Source organism: Xenopus laevis, chromosome 9_10L (genome assembly GCF_017654675.1).
Source record: "Xenopus laevis strain J_2021 chromosome 9_10L, Xenopus_laevis_v10.1, whole genome shotgun sequence".
Taxonomy (NCBI): domain Eukaryota; kingdom Metazoa; phylum Chordata; class Amphibia; order Anura; family Pipidae; genus Xenopus; species Xenopus laevis.
Genome location: NC_054387.1, coordinates 131,037,329 through 131,056,409, shown reverse-complemented (window position 1 = coordinate 131,056,409; position 19,081 = coordinate 131,037,329). Strand labels below are relative to the sequence as shown.

General features: G+C 38.1%; 1 pseudogene; it reads left to right on the top strand.

The window, feature by feature from the left end:
- The first annotated feature begins 342 nt into the window (after positions 1-342).
- Positions 343-10,072, top strand: LOC108703902 (annotated as a pseudogene).
- Positions 10,073-19,081: the final 9,009 nt, after the last annotated feature.

Here is a 19,081-nt window from a genome sequence, read left to right as displayed (position 1 = left end):
TAGCATTTATTATACTTATATATATATATACTTTAAAGCCTTTAGAGTGCTCCCACAACCCCCCTGTTTTGATATATATATATATATATGTTGTGTATATAAGTGTATAGATAGGCATGTTTAGATATGTGTATAGAAAGACAGGGAGAGTATAAAAAGACATAAAGAAAGTGTAGAGGGCAAGTCTAAGGGATTACATAAATAGGGTGTGATGTACATGTGGTTATTAAATATATAAATAATTGAAAAAACCAGTTCACTAACATTCCTATGGAATACGAGAGATATATAAGGGAGACTGAGCACACTGAAGTCAGACAACACTGCTGTGGACAGAAAAGAACCATGAAGATGACCCTCTCAATCAGTGCTCTGCTCCTGGGGATTCTGGGTAAGTGTCTTTATAGATCCAGAAGGTTATTTATATGATGCAAAAAAAAACATGAGTTAGCACAGAATTGGAAACTGCTGCTTTAAATACTTGTTTTGTAAGGCAATTAGCAGTATATTTACTATTTTAGCCATTTAAATAGTTTGCCTGATTGGGTGATACAATATTTAGATAGTATTTTTGGATGAGAAAATATTTTGGAAGTAATTTAGTTGCTGGCTCAGCCTGTCCAGACAAAGTCAGCAGTTTTTTGGCCTGTGTATAGGGCAACTGATGGGTCTGACTCTGTCCAACGGATATCTGGCCAAAAATTGGCAAGATATTTATTGAGCAGGTTTATTACCCGGTTGCTAGTTTTGTCTGCTCAATTTAGCCCAGCCTGTGGGTGATTTTGGCTTGGCTAAGGATTAAATGTGGGCGGGTTAGGGTCCTGCCCACACATCACTAATACTCTATACATGGCAACCTGATTATCCCTTTGGATTTGTTGGATTACGTTGCCCCCAAAAAAAAGTGATGTTTTATTTCTGATCATCTTGTTTTTTAGGGATCTTTGGAATGACCAAAGCCGACTCAAGTAAGTATGAGATCAATAATTTACCATCTTACTTTTTTTTAACACATTTAACAGACAGAAATACCCAGAATTTACCCAAAATTGTAGACAAAACCTCAGGAACCACAGAAAATGAAAGGTGATGTAAAGCCGCTGTAACACGTCCCACGAGGCCGCCAAGTTTTCTTCATTATATGACACTGGAATCAGACATGGGGATAAAGGACAGCCTTGTTCAGTGCTGGGAAACTGGGCTTAAAGCTTCCAACTCCAGTTGCAGGAACAAAGAACATGGAGCCACATTGATACAGATCAGCTGGGATTCTAATTGGAAGAATTTTTTTCAATTTAAAGCAGTCACTGATTTGGGGGAAAATGTTATTGTGCAATATTGCTTTAAGAATACAACCCTGATGTTGTTGGACTACTGCTCCCAGCATGCCTTAACCTTCATTATATGTTATATTTCTCTGGGATTTCTAGTCCAGCAACAGTAAAGTCTGGTTGAGCAGTACAGCAGGGTTTACTAGCCCTTTAATCTTTATTAGGCACACTTCCAAGTACAGAGCACTAGCCCCATTAAAGCCTAGGTGTAACAGTTACTGATTGGATCTTTCCCTGGTCAAATGGCAACTTACAGGGACTGTGAAGAGCAAGCATTTCATTAGGTTAATTTAACGTAGCTGATTCCATTGGGCAAATGCACTAAAGGTCGGATTTTCGCTGGCAAGGTTCCGCCACACTTTGCGTCACTTCACCAGGTGTAAATTCATTACCACTATGCTAATTCGCTAAAATGCAAAGTTGCATCTCTGTAGCCGAACGCTGGCGAAGTTTCGATAGCTTTAATTCTTCAGCAGGAGCATTTCATAGCAAAATTTCACAAGCGTTCATTTCTGCCTAGCAAAACTTCATTAGTATGTTGAAGTGACCACTTATTATTACAAATGTCTAAGGAAGCAAAATAAAGACATAGAGGATCCTCTTATGCCCTAGTCATGAGCCCACCCTAAAACAAATGTGGCATGACCCTCAAATGGTTGGGAAAGGAATCTTAGTTAAAAAAGAAACGTTGTAGTAACCTTGCTAATTAGCAAATTCACTTCCTGGAGAGAGGAAGATGTGAAATACTTGTGCAGAAATCAATTAATAACAAGAGAAAAGAAGTAAACCCCCACCTCTTTCCGAAACACAAAACCAATTATATACTGACCAGTGCTTTGGTGCAATAAATGTCTTATTTATTATCAGGTGTAATAATGTATAAGTTAACTCAATTAATTGTGAATAATATGATTTAAAGTGCTTGTGCTTTTGTTTAATTGCGTATAGAGCCGCTATAAAACAAGCCAATTATAATTCACTTTCTGCACATTGGCAATCTGAGATTGCAATTAATTTCAGCACTAGCACTTTAATTGTATTCATTTAACAGAGTGATTTATTCATGATTGCTTAATTTAATTCTAATTAATGAACTATTATATTTATTCCTTTAGCACATACCACTTTAAAACGGCTCTATATGCAATTAAACGAAAGCCCAAGCACTTTAAATCAATTTATTCACAATTAATTGAGTAGCTGATAACTTATTGATTATTACACCTGATAATAAATAAGACATTTATTGCACAAAAGCACTGGTCAGTATATAATTTGTTGGGTGTTCGGAAAGAGGGGGGTTTACTTCTTTTCTCTTGTTATAAATTGGTTGGGAAAGGAATGTTAACACAAAAATAGTTTTAGACAATCCCAAATATGAAAAAACACCAACTTTTAGAACTTTTATGACTTCAGCATACAGGATATGATGTCACTGACATACGATTGAGGAGGATGTTGCTTCATCTTATCAGTTCGCCAGGTCTAAGGTGGTGAAGGAAACTGTGGCAAAAGAGGTAACATTCGTTTTGCCTTGAGCAAAAATGCGAATAGAGAAAGGGCGCAAAACTCTTTCGCTAGCGAATTGTCCTCTATGCCTGTTAGTAATTTGGCAATGTCCCTGGGGATGGGATTTATTGCGAATTTTCGCTAGCAACGGCCACTTCGACCCTTTAGTAAATCTGCCCCCAGATGGGCAGAGACCAAAGTAAGTACTGCTGAAGATATACCTGACCCAGTTACCCATAAGATTTTACCATTTACAGACAGAGCCCAAAAAGCACGGATTGTACGTCTTTAGCTATTTAAAAGAAGCACCATTTAATGCTTTCGCTGAAGAAAGCGAACCGACTTCATTTGAAGTTATAAACAAGGGGGTTCCCCCAAAAGGGGCTGATTTCTGAAATTTATTATAAACTGACTGACATGCCTGCTAAACATTCATACATGGAAAAATGGGATAGTATAACGTCTCCGTCTATTATGGATAAGGATTGGGCTTGGTTACCTGTACGAAGCAGAGGCAACAAATGTATAAAGTCATGATGTTCTGGTTTTATACCCCTCAGAAATTGCATATTTCCAGATCATTCTCCTCTTTGCTAGAGGGGTTGCAGAGAAGTAGGTTCACTTTTTCATTGGCTTTCCCATACACTATGGGACATAGTAGTAAACATGTTTACTACACCAAGCAGTGGATCCAAAACGGATAACACCTCAACCCTTCTACTTTGGCTGAAAAACATTTGAGAATTTATAGTGATAAGAGGGTTGAATCTGGGCATTCTGAGAACTGTTGGACTGTATCCTAGCTATTCAACACATGGCTGGCACACATGTAATACCATAGCCGATGTTCACATGTGATTGTTTTTGAAAAACTTGTTTAAATTACACATATATAACCAAACTCACCCTTTAAAGGTATCATACGTTACTTTTTTAGGTTGATATTTAAAAATTTGGCTCAATACCTATGTATAATGGCAACATCTTTTTTGTTTTTTTTTCTCCAGGCTGTGGGAAACCTTTGGTCAACAGCCATATCATGGGTGGTCAAAAGGCGGCTATTGGGAAATGGCCCTGGCAAGTGAATCTAAGGAAACCTGGCTATTATCCTTTCTGCGGAGGAACCCTCATCAGTGAGACATGGGTTTTGACTGAAGCTTATTGCGTTTTGGAGTAAGTATGTGTTTTTATAGGGTGAAAATGGTTGATTGAGTATTTATTACTAAAGAATATCAGATTTTAATGTGTGGAACCTGTGAGTAAACAGTGAGTGAAATGTATCTACCTCACCGACTAGAAGGAATCTCCCAACAGACACACAATTAGGGGGTTATTTATCAAAGTTCGAATTTATCTCGATATTTTCGGAAAAATATTCTGACCAAATCTGCATGAGTTCTTTCGGCTTATTTATTAATACACTTTACCGAAAATATTGTTTGCAGGAAAAAATCTGAAAATATAGTGAAAAATCAGGTTTTCAGGATTTTTTGCGGATTTTTCACCCGAAAACTCTTATGTTTTTTGCCCGAAAACGCTGAAAACTTCGGGGGTATTGCACATAACCCAGTGCACATCAAAAAATCATTGGGACGTACTGTGCTTTCAGTATTATGACTGTTTGACCTATCTTTCTTTGAAAATCAATAAAATGTTCAAATGAAAAAAAAAAAAAAAAAAAATCATTGGGACGTCTCCCATTGACTTATATGCAACCTTGGCAGGTCTGAGATGCCGGATTTTCTGATTCAGACTTTTCCATCCTCGGGGTTTAATAAATTCCGAAAAATTGGTTATTTATCAAAGTCTGAATTTATCTTAATATTTTCTGAAAAAAATGAAATCCAAATCCTCATGGGTTTTTTCGGCTTATTTATTAATACCCTTTCGCAAATTTTTTTTTTTGCTTGAAAGATTTTTCACCCGAAAACTAAGATTTCTTTTCACTAAGGGGGTTATTTATCAAAGTCCAAATTTATCTCAATATTTTCTGAAAAAAACTCTGACCAAATCTGCATGGGGTTTTTCGGCTTGTTTATTAATACACTTTCCCGAAAATTTTGTAGCGGAACAGATTTTTCACCTGAAAACTCAGATTTCTTATGTTTTTTTGCCAAAAAACCCTGAACATTTTGGGGTATTGCACAAAACCCAGCGCACATCAAAAAATCATTGGGACTTCTCCCATTGACTTATATGCAACCTCGACAGGTCTGAGGTGCTGGATTTTTTGATTCAGACTTTTTCATCCTCGGGGTTTAATAAATTCAGAAAAAAAATTAGATTTTTTTTTCACTAAAAATTCAGATTTTACAGCAAAAAAACACACATTTTTCGGGTTTTTGGCAGTAAAAGTTAAGTAAATAACCCCCTAAGGGTTGCCACCTGCCACAGTTTGCTGGGTGAGCCGATGATATAAGGGGGCCCCAATAACATACACACACATTGACCACCCCCACTGACATACACAATTAGTGTATAGGGGCGCTGTAAATAAAGTCACGTAATTATGTATTCTTTTTTCATTTAGTAAAACTGAAGATTCTTTTCAAGTTGTTCTCGGAGACTATGATCTTGATAAGACTGACAAGGGAGAAAAGTCAGTTGCAGTTAAACAAATCATTATTCATCCTTCTTATGATGGAAATAGTCTCGAAAACAATGAATGAATGATGGATGAATGAATGAATGTTAGATGATTGAATGAATGATTGATGAAAATGTGCAAATGAGTAAAGTCATCCTACCCGTCTGCCTGCCAGAAGCTACTGTGACATTCCCAGACGGCCAAAGTTGTTGGGTGACTGGCTGGGGTGACATAAAGAACGGCAGTGAGTATCTGAATTTGTTGCTCTTTTGGAAAATCTATTTTATATTACAAATTGTCATTAAGTGCAGTTGTAACCGATGACATCACTAAGCACGGCTATAAGGATATCATTTGAAGGTTTTTCATCACTCGTGTGGATTATAATATATATATATATAGAGATACTGTATAGGTGGCATCTAGCCTGGGTTCCCTATATGGCATTTAGAGTAATGTGCCAATCTCTGTATGGTTACCGCCAACTAATTGTTACTTTTTTGTGTAAAATTGATCTGTATGTCTGTGATGGGTCCCAGTATTTACAGGTTAATGTTAATAGTGTACATTTTTAACTTTGGCCCCAATGTGTATTTAGACAGCTGCAATTAAGACATGTGGCTCAGGTCCAATTTTCAAAGTTTCTTCTCTGGTTCTCTATAACTTTATTACTATACTAAACTGTTACCGAGACCCTTTCCACTATGAGGATATAATTTAAAGGTTATTCATGTACTATATATAGAGAGATATAGGTGGCATCTGGCCTGGGTTCCCTATATTATGTTCCCATCACTGTAGGGGTACCACTAACTTATTGTGACTTTTGATTTCCATGCTTGTGTACTTTTTGAACCTGGGCCCCGATGTATAAATCAAGACATGTGGCTCAGGTCCAATTTTCAATGTTTCTCACATGTTACCAGGGCCCTTTTCTCTATATATCGACTAATCATGCTCCCAAGCAATCAAAAATGGCTCCAAGATATAACAGATTTGAGGCAGGAACAATGGAGTGAAGCAAGGACACAACGGCTACCCCCAACTATATTGCCAATAGACAGATTAATGTACATGATACATTTCTAAATTGCCATTTCATAACCCCTGAGCTCCTCAAGATCATGAATCCAGCAGAGCACTTGGTTCCACTTTACTTGGCCCTGTACAAATATATGTGACTCCTACTAGATCCAAATTTCCTCATATAGACAGTATGTATAACGGTGGTGCTTCCAATAGAACCTGATCCAGTCATGACATTGCTAGGCCTATTCAGCAGGACAGTATCCTTCAAAGCAGAACCTTCAGCAGAACGTTACTTCAATTACTACTAAAAACTCAAATGATTACTAAATGGAATAGACTCAATCCAACGGCAGTATCTTGTAAGATTGGAAAGAGTTAATGAGCAAGGTACTGCCATATTACAAGACTGCAGGGGACTTGGGGGTTTTAACCCTGACACCAATAGCCCTCATATTCTATATAAAGTCAATTGAGTAACCAATACTGCTAATATCTTGGTTGAGACTTCATAACTGACCGATGCTTTCCCTTTTCTCTCTACTGCTTTTTCTTCCCTTCTCTAACATTTTTCTATTGTTTAATTCTTTAGACCAAGAAAAGCAATTAAAAAAAAAATCCTTATATTATTTTTGGGATGCATGAAATGCATAAAGTTGAGATTTTACCCAATACTGGGGGTCATTTATAAAGTTCGCGCAGCGCATATTTTTCGCAAATGGTTGTATTGTGCATGTTTTTTCCTGAACGCTAATATATTGCACTTCTCTGCCCATCTTTCCGGTTTTTGCGAATTCGCAGGGTGAATAAATTTTCGCAAATGGCGCGCAAATGAGACAGGAGTTTGCGCAAGCGCACCCAATGTGCGAGGTTGTTGTGCGCGAAAATAGAGTTGAGAGTAACTTAAATTCGCAGTTTGCGAAACTGTTTTGCGAATAGTTTATCCGCCACCAAAGTTTTGGCGTAATTGAGTCGCAGAGTGTGCGCATAAAGATTTGCAATTTGCGAATTGTGACATATTTATAAAGCCCCTTTAGACATTCGCATTGTGAACAAAAAATTTGCAAGTCTGTTTGCACCCTCTTATTCAGCTTTATAAATATAACCATGCGCAGGGCAAATATATTCACTTTGCGAACCAATCTCCCCTGTGCAAAGTTTATAAATGACCCCCACTGTGTCCTGGATTTCTAAATTATGTACCAAACCTGAACTACTGTTCAAAAGTTTAAATTCAGGAAACTGAATCACTTCTGAATAGTTTCTGTTCAGCTGAACAAGAGCCTGGATTGGGCGCCTCCCAATTTGTAGTACAGACTAATGGAGTTAGAAAGGATTTTATTTTTGTGTTTCTGAAACAAAATGGAGACAACTGCTACTTCATTTGGGTCAGTTCATTTAGAGCATTTGAGTAACAGGCTGAAATCTATAGGGATGCACCGGATACAGGATTCTGCCTTTTTCAGCAGAATTCTTCTGCTCGGCTGAACCGAATTCTAATTTGCAAATTAGAGGCGGGGAGGGAAATCGCGTGACTTTTTTTTTCACAAAACAAGAAAGAGAAACGTTTTCCCCTTCCAACCTATAATTTGCATATGCAAATTTGAATTCAGATTCGGCTTGGTATTCGGCCAATTGATTATAAAGTGAACGAGTGCTTAAATCAAAAATACCAATTCATCAAGAAAAATTCATATACTTGCTCATATTATATGAAGTAGTAGGAAAAAGGAAAATAATAGTAGTTGGAGAAGTCCCGTTTAGACTTTCCTATCTTTTTTCTACCTTCAGGAACCCAGAAAGCTGGAGAAGTCAGGGCTTCTTGGACTGTGGTCTCAGTATTACCTTATCTAACTTATGTAAGAGCTAGCTATCCTGCAAAACCACAATTCCCAGAGCGCTAACGAGAGAAAGCAGATTGCTTAGATTAAGAAATAGATTTTGAGCAAGTAATAAAGGAAACAGTTTCCAAGATTTTTTAAAACAAACCCCCAAAATTAAGTTAAAGTGGTATAACCGTCTATATACAGTATGTTGGGTCCCGAAGGTACAAAAAAGATAAGACTTAAGTCTAAACGGGACTTCTCCACCTACTATTATTTTCCTTTTTCCTACTACTTCATATAATATGAGCAAGTATATGAATTTTTCTGGATGAATTGGTATTTTTGATTTAAGCACTCGTTCACTTTAAAATCAATTGGATAATTTTTAAATAAGGAGAGAAAATTAATTATTAACTATTTAAAGCTGCTAACATTTTTTTTATTTAATTGCAACAAGTCACTTTACATCTTAATTGCACTAAGGCACTTTAAGGGGCAAATTTACTTAAGGTCGAATATCGACGGTTAATTAACCCTCGATATTCAACTGTCGAAGTTAAATCCTTCGACTTCACTCACAAGTCGTTCGATCGAATTGAATTTCTGTCAATACAAAGAGAATTCACCAATACAAAGAGAATTCACCAATGCAGAGCTGGCGGTGTGGTTGGCATATTTTAAATGAGCTTTTTTTGGCTCCATGGCCTTTTATCCGGTCTTAATATAAATGTATGCTATTGAAGATACAAATACATATATACAAGTAATACAAATATATACAATTGGAGTGTGATATTTTCTGGTTTAATATGTTATATTAATGTTAATCTTTCTTAATAAACTAATTTTACTCTCACAGCTACTCTGCCATATCCTCAAATTCTAAGGCAAGTGGAGCTGAAACTGATTAGTAATGAGAAGTGCAATGATTTACGCAGAATTCCGTATAAAGATGGCTCCACAATGGCAAACAATGTTACAGACAACATGATGTGCGCAGGATACGCCAAAGGGCTAAAAGACGCCTGCAAAGTAAGTGATGTTCCATGTCTGATAGATAAAAGGCAATAACTGGAGCAGTGCCTATTGTATGTCAGGATCTAATCAATTACTGATCAGCCTTATATTATAACTTTTATATTATATATACAGTATATTATGAGTGGCTCCCTAAGCTCAGGTAAGTGACAGCAGCCCAGAGCATGAGCAAAGGATTGTGGCTACCTTGGGCTTGTACCAAACCTCAACAAATAATAATATGCAGCATTTCTACCCTAATTCTTTGTTAAGTTTTAGCTATCCTACAGTTTAACAGTTCAATTTTCTGTTTTCATGGTGATGGTGGGGGGCCCCTGGTTTGTCCTAAGGATGGCCGCTGGTACTTGGCTGGGCTGGAGAGTGGAAATTATTTTTGTGGGCTGCCAAACCGCCCTGGACTCTACACCCGACTGACTTCCTATGTTGATTGGATCACAGAAACTGCCCCCGAAGCTGCTGATAATGTGCTTAATGTAAAATTTTAGTGAATATCAATGTTTGCCCTTAAAAAGGCTTATCGCCCCCACCAGATTCTGCCTTTAATTCCCATTGAGAGATCTTGTATCTTACTTGCCATTCTAGCAATATCTCATTTATCCGTATCCCATTTATAACTAAACGTGTGTTGGTTGCAGTGCTTGGGAAATGCAGTAGTTATACAGTATGTGCTATTATTTCTGTATCAATGTGTAATGTCATGTCATCACATGCGGTCAGTGTTGGACTGGCCCACCAGGATACCATGCTGCTAAATATTTGGCCTATTTCATGGTCATTTCCTAGTTCTATGAGAACAAAGAGGCTAAATAGATGGAATAATAGATTATAGTATGTAAAGACGAGAGACTAGGAGAATAGAGGTTGAGTGAGGAAAGGAAGAATAATAGTACTGAGAGTGGGCCCCTGGTCTAAGGTTTTTTGGTGGGCCCCTGGTGTCCCAGTCAACATTGCATGTGGTTATTTCAATAATTGTGTCTATAGACTGGTAATATTGTCAGAGAAACAATAAAGTCAATGAAAAACAAGAACATAACTTGCAATTTGATGTATCTATTTATTTTGTATGCGACCCACTGAGATAAGGGGCTGATCTACAAAGAAAGGTGCAAAGTAACACAAGTACAGTTGTCCATAGCAATCGACCCAAAGGGGGTCATTTACAAAGAAAAGTGCTGTGAGCAAAGTGCCATTGTGACTGCACTTTTTACCCACAATGCAGCTTTTCCAAGAATGACATTATCATTGGAGGTGCAAGGGGGTGTTGTGCCTAGTACAATTATGTAGCACCTAGAGCAATTGTGGGTGATCTGCGCATCTGTGCATGCACTTCAAAGGTTTTTTGAGCTTTGTAGGTGGCCACAGTGACACTTTAAAAAAATGCGGTAAGAAAACACAAACAATTTGATTCGATCGTGGGGTTAGAAGTGTTGGGTGTAGAGTAAAGGTGGCCATAGACGCACAGATAATATCGTGCAAAACTAATTTTCGTACAATATTCGGTGCGTGTATGGTGGGAAACAAGCTGTCCGATATCAGCAGAATACTTGGATATTGGTCGCTCGTCGAAAATTTTGATCAGGCGCATTTGAAGGCACCCAAACATCGCCATTGTTAGTGATAATTGTTACGTCTATGGCCACCTTATAAGACAACGTACACACAGATCAGAGAGAAAGCATCCAGGAGAAATGCCCAACAAACAAGAAGAGTCAAAGACAGAATTAGTTGAGACATTTTGGTTGAAACTGAGAGAGGAGAGAGACATCTGACAGATGAACACTTGCATGTATCCTTACTGATCACACACACTCCAATAATATCTTCCTCTTTTAATTGCATGAAATAATGTGGGTGGGTCTGTAAACAGTTTGCCATATACAGACACATTTTGGACCAGTGCTGCCCCTGGCACCGGACAACACACCGTGTCCTTGCCTTGCCAGTCAGCAGCACTGTTTGTACATGTGCCAATCACCAGATTAAGCTGCAACAGTGGGTTGTGTTTTTAATTCTAACAATTTAGGCACCTGAGAGCTTTTTGTGGATCTCGCTGCAGTAGGATAGGATTCTGTAGATAAGGGCCACATTGCAGCAGTAGAGAAAAGATACCCAGAAGGCTTCCTGTAGTGCCATGTAGGTGGAGGAACCTTGATGTGGATCAGGAAGGTTGGAGATCTATGGGGCTACTGACAAGTGAGTAGGAATGGGAAGAAAAAGTATTTCCCACATACCCACCCTGAAATGAGATACTAGGGGCTGTGATAATGTTGTCACAGCTGAAGTGGAGGGGCTGTGAAATGCGTATCTAGGTCAGGTTTTAGGCCCTGGTATAAAAGGTAATTAGCCACATGTGGGTTTGGTTGCATGCCCAACCTAGGTGTCCCCACTGCCCACAAACTATGCGCCATTTAGACATGCAAGTAAGGGGGCATCAGGCGTTGCAGCCCACATCAGTCCCCTGATCTTGCATTTGTGTTGATTGATAAATGACCCCCAATGTAGAACTGTGATACAAATAGTTACATAGTTAAATTGGGTTGAATAAAGACAAAGTCCATCAAGTTCAACCCCTTCAAATGAAAACCCAGCATCCATACACACACCCCTCCCTACCTTCACATAATATTTATCAAGGGTCGAATTTCAAGGTCATGGGAGTTATTTAAAACTCCCATGAACTCGAAATTCAACCAATTGCAATTTATTGAAAAAAAAACAAAACGAATTTTTGAAACTCGGGTGAATAGGATCGACTGGCAAACTAAAATCTAATGCCAATCTAATTCGATTTGAGCTTTTTCTCTGAAAAAAACTTGAATGTCAGGAATGCTACAAACAACTCCAAATTGATCCCAGGATGTCTTTCATAGGCTAAAACAGCAATCCTGCAGGTTTAAGGTGGAGAACAGTCAAATTTGAGTTCTTAAAGAGTCAGGGGCAGACTTACTAAGCTCGAGTGAAGAATTCTAATGAAAAAAAATTCTAATTTCGAAGTATTTTTTTGGGTACTTCAACCATCGAATTGGTCAAATTTGATTGAATTTGATCGAATGGAATGATTTGAACCATTCAATAATCTAAGTACTGTCTTTTTAAAAAATACTTTGACTTCATACTTTCGCCACTTTAAACCTACTGAGCTGTAATGTTAGCCTATGGGGACTTTCCCCAGCACTTTTATAAGATTTTTTTGATTGATTAAAAATCCTTCGATCGATTGCTTAAAATTGTTTCTATCGAATGATTTTTATTCGATCGTTCAATCAAAGTATTTGCGCTAAATACTTTGAATTCGATATTCGTAGGATTTCACTTTGAGGGTCGAATTCGAGGGTTTTTTCATCTTTGAAATTCGACCCTTGATAAATCTGCCCCTCAGCGTATGATAAATTTTGAAAATTAAATTTAAAAAAAAACAACAAATTTTCCCTCTTTAGGGTTTAAATCGATCCAATCAAAAACGGAGTGAACAAGAGAGAGAGCAGAACAAATGCTGTTAAAAAAACCCAGAATCTTTCTTTCTTTTCTAATTATATTTATTGGCATTAGAAAATGCACAGTGACAAATAATACCAAGCATCATAATTGCGCAACAAAAGTAAGTTAAGATACTGAAGATGGATAAAAAGAAATAGATTACAATGCAAAGTAAAATGGAATATAGAAAACATTGCAAATTTCTGCAAATGATTTTTTTTTTCAAACTGAATAACCCTTTCCTCTCTCTCATAAAAAGAAATGAATGATGAAAACATAAGTAACCTATGGAACATTGAATTTAAAGTATCTAAATAAGGGGACTAATTGCTCGGAAATTTCTTTTCAATTGCAAAATTTCCATATCTAAAACCGACAGCATCCTGTAGACAGAGAGATCTTAGATATAGTAACATAGTAAGTAAGGTTGAAAAAAGACACACGTCCATCAAGTTCAATCTTTTCGTTTTTTTTTTATCTGCCTAACTGCCAGTTGATCCAGGGGAAGGCAAAAAATCCATCGGAAGCCTCTCCAATTTGCCTCAGAGGGGAAAATTCCTTCCTGACTCCAAGATGGCAATGGACCCGGCTTCCCCCCTACATTTTCTAACAAATGGCACATAAACTATACACTGGGCTCATATGTAGGGCAATATAACAACTTTATTTTATTTTATTAAGGTTCACTGGACTTGTGTAATGTAATGTATTTGCTGCAACATATACGTTCATTGTACTTTAACTTCCCGCCATATGCAAATTATCCAACGCTAGCGCAACTTCGCCAGCGTTCGGCGCCCTGGAATCAACTTTGGATATTACTGAATTAGCGTTGTCCTCGTGAATCTACACCTGTTGCACTGTGAGCGAAGCCCTCGCTGGCGAATTTTCGGAGGTTAGTGAATTTGCCCCAGTAGGTGCAAGGGTTGTGTGACAAGTAAAATATTCTCATATTTAAATTTACACTTTCAAAACAGACCGTGCTTAGGAATTATATCTCATTCATGGGTTTATAAATAAGGCCACAAATGTTCAGGCGTGGGAATTTTGTCACTAACAACTAGCTTGATTCTATCGATCAAAAACATCGTTATAAGAAAAAAAGTGACCAATGAGAACGCTGATTCCCAGCACATGTCAGACATCTTGCTGTTATGTTACATATAGAGATAATTATGTTATTTTATTCTTCATTATATGACACTGGAATCCGACATGGGGATAAAGGACAGACTTGTTCAGTGCTGGGAAACTGGGCTTAAAGCTTCCAACTCCAGTTGCAGGAACAAAGAACATGGAGCCACATTGATACAGATCAGATGGGATTCTCATTGGAAAATATTTTGCATTTAAAACAGTTGCTGACTGGGGAGCAGAGAGGTTTGGGAAAAGCTTTATTGTGAAATACTGCTTTAAGAATGTAACCTTGATGTTGCTGGACTACAACTCCCAGCATGCCTCAATCTTTATTATGGGGCAGATGTATCAAGGATCAAATTGAAAATTAGAATTTCGAGTTTATTTTAGTGTAATTGGACTTGGGAATAGTCCAAATTCGATTCAAGTTAAAAGAAAATTGAAATTAGAATTATAAAATGTATCATGTACTGTCCCTTAAAGAATTCAAATTTGACTATTCGCCATTTAAAACCTGCCAAACTGGTGTTTTGGAGAACGGGGGACCTCCTACAATCAATTTGGAGTAGTTTGGTGGACTTGTGAAATATTTTTTTTTTTTTGTGAAATAACACAAATCAAATTTGATCGAATTTCATTTGAGTTTACAGGTCGATCCTATTCCCCCGAATTTAAAAAAAAAAAAAAAAAAAAATTTGATTGGTGTTTTTTTATTTTATTCTGAGTTTATGGGAATTTTAGAAACTCCCATAAACTCGAAATTCGACCCTTGATAAATCTGCCCTTATATGTTACATTATTCTGGGATTTGTAGTCCAGCAACAACTGAGTAAAGTTTGGTTGAGCAGTGCAACAGGGTTTACTACTCCTTTAACCAAGGTTGAGTAATCTACAAGCAAATGGACTCAAGTGCAAAAACCTTGGGTAGAAATGTGGGAATCCATTATTGAGGCGCCTTGTATTGTCGTTTCCAGTTGTGTAATACAAGAGCTGTGTTGGAATGTAACCGCTGCTTTGGTCCTGAATTCAGAATCTATATTTATCTGCCCCTGGAAATAAATAATGTTGAACTCTCTATTCTCTGACCTGGATGCCTGGGAACAAGGTACTTCCTTCTAAGAGACATGTCTCCTTCTTATACATGATAATTATAACCCTCCCAAGTGCCATTAACATTCCAGCATAAAAATATCATTATCTGATAATTACCATTATGAACTCAAGCTGGTTTCACTTTCATTATGGAAAACAGCCACAGATTTAAGACGTTTTCAGCAAAATGACATTGGAAATCCGAACACTGGGTTTATTTGGAAGTAACCGTGTAGAGATGGATTGAGACTGAGACAGGAGAGAGACATCTGACAGATGAACACTTGCATGTATCCTTACTGATCACCAGGGCCGCCATCAGAAATCGCAGGGCCCCATACGACAAAATTTCCTGGGCCCCCTGGGCTGCACCCACTGCAAGCCCCACCTACAGGTCCGCCCCCCACCACACAGTAAAAAAACAAAAAAAATATTGGTGGCTAGGGTTCCCAAATGTTAATAAAAAATAAAAAGGTATTGGTGATCAGAGCCCCCCCCCCCCCAAAAAAAACATTTGGGGCCAGGGCCCCTCATTAAAAAATATTGGTGGCTAGGACCCCACATAAGAAAAAAAAAATTGGTGGCCAAAATTGGTGGCCAGGGCCCCCCCACATTATGAGAAAATTGGTGGCCAGGGCTGCTTAAACGTCCAAGGCCTCCCGATGTCAGCAGCTCTCAGAAAGATGGGGGGCCCAGCTAATCAAGTAAGTGTGGCGTGTCCGCCCCCCCCTTACTCTCGGGCCCCCTACAACTCTCCCCCCTGATGGCTGCACTGCTGATCACATACACTCCAATAATATCTTCCTCTTTTATTTGCATGAAATAATGTGGGTCGGTCTGTAAACAGTTTGCCATATACAGACCCATTTTGGACCAGTGCTGCCCCTGGCACCGGACAACATACCGTGCCCTTGCCTTGCCAGTCAGCAGCACTGTTTGTACATGTGCTAATCACCAGATTAAGCAGAAGAGAAACTATACCCAGAAGGCTTCCTGTAGTGCCATGTAGGTGGAGGAACCTTGATGTGGATCAGGAAGCCTGGAGATCTATGGGGCTACTGGCAAGTGAGTAGGAATGGGAAGAAAAAGTATTTCCCACATACCCACCCTGAAAGGAGATACTAGGGGCTGTGATAATGTTGTCACAGCTGAAGTGGAGGGGCTGTGAAATGCGTATCTAGGTCAGGTTTTAGGCTCTGGTATAAAAGGTAATTAGCCACATGTGGGTGTGGTTGCATGCCCAACCTAGGTGTCCCCACTGCCCACAAACTATGCGCCATTTAGGCATGCAAGTAAGGGGGCATCAGGCGTTGCAGCCCACATCAGTCCCCTGATCTTGCATTTGTGGTGATTGATTAATGACCCCCAATGTACAACTGTGATACAAATAGTTACATAGTTAAATTGGGTTGAAAAAAGACAAAGTCCATCAATTTGAAAACCCAGCCCCATACACACACCCCTCCCTACTTTTACATAAAATGTATCAAGGGTCGAATTTCAAGTTCATGGGAGTTATTTACAACTCCCATGAACTCCAAATTCAACCAATTGCAATTTATTTAAAAAAAAAAAAAAAAAATCAAATTTTTGAAACTCGGGTGAATAGGATCGATTGGCAAACTAAAATCGAATTCCAATGTAATTCGATTTGAGCTTTTTCTCTGAAAAAAACTTGAATGTCAGGAAGGCTACAAACAACTCCAAATTGATCCCAGGACGTCTTTCATAGACTAAAACAGCAATCCGGCAAGTTTAAGGTGGAGAATAATCAAATTCGAGTTCTTAAAGAGTCAGGGGCAAAAAATACTTCGACCCCCTAGTTCGCCACCTAAAACCTACCGAGGCCAATGTTAGCCTATGGAGAAGGTCCCCATAAGCTTCTTAACAATTTTCTGATCGTTCAATAGTGCTAAATCCTTCGACTTCAATATTCAAAGTCGAAGGATTTCAATTCGGCAGTTGAATATTGAGGGTTAATTAACCCTTGATATTCGACCCTATGTAAATTTGCCCCTTAGTGTATGATAAATTTTGAAAATTGAATTTAAATATAAATCAAATTTTCCCACTTTAGGGTTTAAATCGATCCAATCAAAAACCAAATGAACGAGAGAGAGAGCAGAACAAATGCTGTTGATAAAAAAATAAAAAAACAGAATCTTTCTTTCTTTTCCAATTATATTTATTGGCATTAGAAAATGCACAGTGACAAATAATACCAAGCATCATAATTGCGCAACAAAAGTAAGTTAAGATACTTAAGATGGATAAAAAGAAATAGATTACAATGCAAAGTAAAATAGAATATTGCAAATTTCAGAACTAACAGCAAATGAACAATTTTTCAAACTGAATAACCCTTTCCTTTCTCTCATAAAATGAAATGAATGATGAAAACATAAGTAACCTATGGAACATCGAGGGGAGTGAATAGAAGGCTCTCCGGGAGTCACATGAATTTATTAATAAGCATCTCGTGGACAGAGAGATTTTAGATATGATAAAATGTCTTTAAATCAGGAGATTTCTCTTGAATCCAGTACAAGAATATTGATTTACGAGCTGCTGCTAAAAACCAGATTGGTAAAAGGTTCATTTTTCCCAATGCTCTTTCCCTTAGAACAAGTTGCAGAGTTAATGTGTAAATCTAATAAGGCAAGTTCAGGAGATAGATTAAAAACAATATGCAGTTTCTTCTTAAGGAAACTGACAAGATTTTCCCATGAAGAAAAAATAGTTGGACATTTCCACAGATAATGAAGAATTGAGATATTATTTCCCTTGCACTTAGGGCAAATAGAGTAAGTTGAAACATCTGAAAACAGAATCGAAATAATCATGAATATAAATCAGCCTTGGCACTTTCAGCAGGCTAAATACTATGGGGCAAATTTACTAAAGGGCGAAGTGACAAGCGCGGGCGAAAAATTCACCAGTGTGATGTCATTTCGGTACTTCGCCAATTTCCTAACGGTCGCTGGCGTAACTTTGCTAGCGAGGAGACTCCAGCGGTACTAACGCATGGCGAATTTGCGCTCTGGCGAATGGTAGTAACTACATAAATTCACTAAGATGCGGATTTTACTGATCGTTACCTCTTGCACCAGACTTGCCTTCGCCACCTCAGACCAGGCGACGTGCAATAGAGTAGATAGGACTTCCAAAAAAAGTGTTAAAATTTTAAGTCCTAAAAAACGCTAGAGTCCTTTCCTTTTTTCAGGGTGATAGGCTAGATTATAAATTTTTTCTGGGGTAACCGGCTTCCCCTCTACATTTTCTAACATATGGCACCTAAACTACACTGTGGGCTCATGTGTAGGGCAATATAACAATTTTATTTTATTTTATTTAGGTTTCCCGGGCTCGTGTAGTGTAATGTATTTACTGTAACATATACGTTCAACTTTAACTTCCCGCCGTATGCAAATTATCCAATGCTAGTGCTGTGAGCGAAGCCCTCGCTGGCGAATTTTCGGAGGTTAGTGAATTTGCCCCAGTAGGTGCAAGGGTTGTGTGACAAGTAAAATATTCTCATATATAAATTTATACTGTCAAATCAGACCGTGCTTAGGAATTATATCTCATTCATGGGTTTATAAATAAGGCCACAAATCTTCAGGTGTGGGAATTTTGTCACTAACAACTAGCTTGATTCTATTGATCAAAAACATCATTATAAATGCAAAAGAAGTGACCAATGAGAACGCTGATTCCCAGCACTATGTCAGGCATCTTGCTGTTATGTTACATATAGAGATAATTATGTCATTTTATTCTTCATTATATGACACTGGAATGAGACATGGGGATAAAGGACAGCCTTGTTCAGTGCTGGGAAACTGGGCTTAAAGCTTCCAACTCCAGTTGCAGGAACAAAGAACATGGAGCCAGATTTATACAGATCAGCTGGGATTCTCATTGGAGGATTTTTTGCATTTTAAAGCAGTCGCTGGCTGTGGAGCATAAAGGTTTGGGAAAAGCTTTATTGTGCAATATTGCTTTAAGAATGTAACCTTGATGTTGCTGGACTACAACTCCCAGCATGCCTCAATCTT